This window comes from Sardina pilchardus, chromosome 18 (genome assembly GCF_963854185.1).
Source record: "Sardina pilchardus chromosome 18, fSarPil1.1, whole genome shotgun sequence".
Classification (NCBI taxonomy): Eukaryota; Metazoa; Chordata; class Actinopteri; order Clupeiformes; family Clupeidae; genus Sardina; species Sardina pilchardus.
Genome location: NC_085011.1, coordinates 2,507,222 through 2,512,221, shown reverse-complemented (window position 1 = coordinate 2,512,221; position 5,000 = coordinate 2,507,222).

Below are 5,000 nucleotides of genomic sequence, written 5' to 3'. Positions count from 1 at the left end.
GTAATTAGTCTCAAAAATATAAACAGAAGACAGACAGAAATGTCAGTTCCTTTTTATATGATGTTCTAAATGAGGATTAAAGAAATTAAAGTGTGGGGATCTGGCTTTGGCAAACTTATTAACAAAACAAATTGATCATTGCCGGAGAAAAGTTATTCATGAGAATTTAATATAGCTCTCTTTAAGGGAGCCATTCACCCGCTCTCACCAAGGAACCAAGAGACTTGTTTTTTATATTATGGAGGCACAAAAGGGAAAGTTGCACTCAGCAATATAACTTTTTTAATATGACTTTGGAGCCTCGCTCGTGTGTGTGTGTGTGTGTGTGTGTGTGTGTGTGACTTTGGAGCCTCGCTCTGAAATTGATTTGGAGCGCTGCTGTTTGGACAGCTGTTTACGAAACGCACGGCTCGCTGCAGCCTCTGGCTGAGGAGTCTCTCCGCTCGGCCCCTCGCCTACCACCGCACAACACACCAACGCCAACACCATCTCGGTTTCGCAAGAAAAAACAAAAAAACGTGCGGCTCTCGGTTAGACCCCTGACACTCAGGTCCAGGCCCAGGATGTGTTCAGGTGAGGGATGTGTTCAGGTGAGGGGTGTGTTCAGATGAGGGATGTGTTCAGGTGAGGGGTGTGTTCAGGTGAGGGATGTGTTCAGGTGAGGGATGTGTTCAGGTGAGGGACGTGTTCAGGTGAGGGATGTGTTCAGGTGAGGGGTGTGTTCAGGTGAGGGGTGTGTTCAGGCCCAGGATGTGTGCAGGTGAGGGATGTGTGTGTTCAGGTGAGGGATGTGTGTGTTCAGGTGAGGGTGTGTTCAGGTGAGGGATGTGTGTGTTCAGGTGAAGGATGTGTTCAGGTGAGGGGTGTGTTCAGGTGTGTTCAGGTGAGGGACGTGTTCAGGTGAGGGACGTGTTCAGGTGAGGGGTGTGTTCAGGTGAGGGGTGTGTTCAGGTGAGGGATGTGTGTGTTCAGGTGAGGGATGTGTGTGTTCAGGTGAGGGATGTGTGTGTTCAGGTGAAGGATGTGTTCAGGTGAGGGGTGTGTTCAGGTGTGTTCAGGTGAGGGACGTGTTCAGGTGAGGGACGTGTTCAGGTGAGGGGTGTGTTCAGGTGAGGGGTGTGTTCAGGTGAGTTCAGGTGAGGGATGTGTTCAGGTGAGGGATGTGTTCAGGCCCAGGACGTGTTCAGTTGAGGGATGTGTTCAGGTGAGGGATGTGTGAGGGATGTGTGCAGGTGAGGGATGTGTTCAGGTGAGGGGTGTGTTCAGGTGAGGGATGTGTTCAGGCCCAGGATGTGTGCAGGTGAGGGATGTGTTCAGGTGAGGGATGTGTGTGTTCAGGTGAGGGATGTGTTCAGGTGAGGGATGTGTGCAGGTGAGGGGTGTGTTCAGGTGAGGGATGTGTGTGTTCAGGTGAGGGATGTGTTCAGGTGAGGGGTGTGTTCAGGTGAGGGATGTGTGTGTTCAGGTGAGGGGTGTGTTCAGGTGAGGGGTGTGTTCAGGTGAGGGATGTGTTCAGGTGAGGGAGGGATGTGTTCAGGTGAGGGATGTGTTCAGGTGAGGGATTTGCACTCTGCCGAGGCCATTGTGTGTCTGAGTGGCAATGATGCTCGTTTGGCGGTAAGCCCTCATTATGTGATTAGGGCAGGTATTGCCACGGTGTGGTCCTCGGAGAGAGAGAGAGAGAGAGAGAGAGAGAGAGAGAGAGAGAGAGAGAGAGAGAGAGAGAGAGAAAGAGAGCCCACAGCATCTATAGTCTGTATTTGGCCCCACACAGTCTAGCCTTGGGCATAGGCAGAGGACCACACAGTACCCTTCAGCCACACACACACACACACACACACACACACACAAACATATACAGTCCCACATTCATGTCTTACAACACGCATACACACACACACACACACACACACACACATACATAGTCTCACATCCATGTCTTACAAACAGACACACACACACACACACACACACATAGTCCCACATCCATGTAGTGGTACACACACATACACACTCACACAAATAAAGACATATAGTTGTATACAGTCATGTGCAAATATACACACTCTCTAACACACACACACACACACACACACACACACACATCTGGGAAAGGGTAGGAATATCCAACACTAAAAAGCTCTATCCGCCGGCTCTTCACAGACTCTATTTTTGAATGCTGGCACATTTTCACCACTAATAACAAGAAAAAAAAAAACTTTTTTTTATTACTTCAAAACACACTTGACACAGTGTACCCCAAGGCGGCTTTTTCTTCCCAACGTTTACAGCTCCTCTATTCCTCTCCCTCCCTATCCTCTCTCTCTCCCTCTCTAAATCCCTGTGTTTCTCTCACTCTCTCTCTCTCCCTCTAAAATCCCTGTGTTTCTCTCTCTCTCTCTCTCTCTCTCTCTCTCTCTCTCTCTCTCTCTCTCTCTCTCTCTCTCCTCTCTTCTAAAACCCTGCTGTTTCTCTTGTCTTGGTGGCGGGGTTGGCCATTACTCCCCAACTGTAATACATTAGCGGGGATTAAAATTCCAGAGGTAAGCTCGTAAGATCGACCTGCTGGCTTTCCTACTCCTCTTGCCTCTGGCCCTGAGGCCTGCCCCGGCTCGCACGTTATTTGCCCCCGCCTGGCTCACTCACTTACCCCCCTTTCCCACCCGACAGCCACACACTGCCCCGGCCGGGGCAAATTAATGACAGAGCTCTATCAACGAATGAAAAAGAGAAACCTTTGAAGGATATCAAAGCTTTTAGCCTTTGGGAGACATGGAAGCCGCACTATTCACTGCAGGACGACGGCCGGGCTTTGGAGACGTGCCGTGTGTTGCCGTTTTCTGCTGTGACACACACCATCACTCTGACATCTTCTCACAGAGGAGAGAAAGTTTGTGGGCTTCGTGCCAAGATGGCAAAGGTTGCGACCCAAGGCACCCAGTTTTGACCTCTCACGCAAGAGGTGCTTTCTATAAATAATGAGGGAAAATCCTCAAAGTGAGCAGTCGGGTATGTTGGGAAGGGGAAATGAAATAATATAAATAACACGCTATACTCCAGGATTTCACATCAAACAAAAATACATGACATGGAATAGGGAGCACACACACACACACACACACACACACACACACACACTCAGGATATGGACTGGTTTGTTTTCCTTACTCCAACACAAACCCAGACACCTTTAATTAATCAGTATTTGTACAAGCGAACCCCCAGAAAATGTCGGCCCTTGGGGATATTTTCCGACGGGATTATCCCGGGTTTAGGAGCACCCGCCCTCACAATGACCATCAGAATGCCTCGGCAATAGCATCTGGTCCAGATTACTTCCCCCTCTGTCGCCAACAAACGCCAAACAATCCACTAAGGATCAAACTGAAAGGAGGCCTTTTAAATCTCTCTAAAGTGCATTCTCAAAAAGAGGCATTGTCACTGCGTCACACATTTCTCATAGATAATACGAAGCAATTATGTCTAACCACAGCATGCTATTTCTAGATATTTTAAAACGACGACAGTCTTTAATCTCAGTAAAGTAGCCTACTGTAACAGACGATAAGGAGTAGTTTGGTTTATCTGTGGGTTAAGGTTTTCATTTGAAGTCTTAAAACAGTAACCTCCACAACATGTTAGGCTACTCCGAGGCATGTGTGACTCGAACCTGAGTAAATGTCAACAACAGCTCCTCGCGTCAGCATTTTCAATGAATAGAACAAACTAACCAAAACCTCAGCACCCTGCTTGGAAATATCAAAAGTGTTGTTCTGTTAGAGGGCGATAGTGTTGGCCAAACTGTCAGAGACCCACATTTAGTTACTTGAGGTGTTCACTTCACAGAAATAAATACTCACGAGACGCTCAAAGTAGTTCACTCAGTTGAAAGCGCAGAGACACGAGCTATAATTGCTCTCTGCTGCCATCTATCGGCCGAATTGCTTTGTAGACTAGCCTACTGCACCTCGAGAAACGACCCAAATGCGAGACGCTGTCACCACGCGCCTATCTGTGGCCTGCTTGATATTAGGCTGCTGTGTTTAGCCTACATGACGCTATGCAATCTACCGATCACGAAAGTTCTAAGGAGGACGGTATCTCATTGGCTGTGTTTCAAGGCTGTTTTCTCAAATCGCGTTTCCTCTCCCACTCTGAGAACGATATTTCCACTTTTGAAGCACTTTTACATGCACCAAACTCTCCAGTCTTATACCAAACTATATATTTACAAGACTTTTACAGAGGGGTTTGTTGATATATTATTCCTTACCTGATATATATGACACATTATGCTTAAAAACATGGCAAAAAAGATTCAAGGCTATTGACAGCATATTCTGATTTACAAGACAACAGAAGTATATATCCGTAAATCCCTAAATCCGTAAATCCCGTAAATGTTTCTCCCATCTGAAATATTAACACAATGAAAAAATATTTTTTTAACCTGGCTTTGACCATAGCACAAATTCCATCTTTTAAAATGTATGCAAGCAAATTAGCACATATTTAATGAGTTAATGCGTAATATTTAATGCGATAATGACCAATTTGCATATTTAAACATTAAATTACAGAAAACTTGTAATACATTGTTTTCTTATGTTACAGTAATGTAAGTAATGATTGTAATCAACTGGGGAAGTTTCATCGTGATATCTGATAGTTTAAAAAATGTATCCTATTCACCTGCAGTGTCTCGCCTTCAGGTGTGTAGCTGAGTGTGTGTGTGTGTGTGTGTGTGTGTGTGTGTGTGTGTGTGTGTGTGTGTGTGTGTGTGTGTGTGTGTGTGTGTGTGTGTGTGGTGAACTGTATTTCAGCTGCATAGCCACTTTCTGTACCAGTGTGCTACAGCCAAACTCGAGGTGGACATTTAGGCTTTAACTTCACTCATAAGCAACCCTTCATCATGTACTGTAGACAGATGATCTAATATAGCACTGCTTATGGTTTTGCTTAAACATATTGTAGTACTGTAATATAAAGTAAGAGGGTTT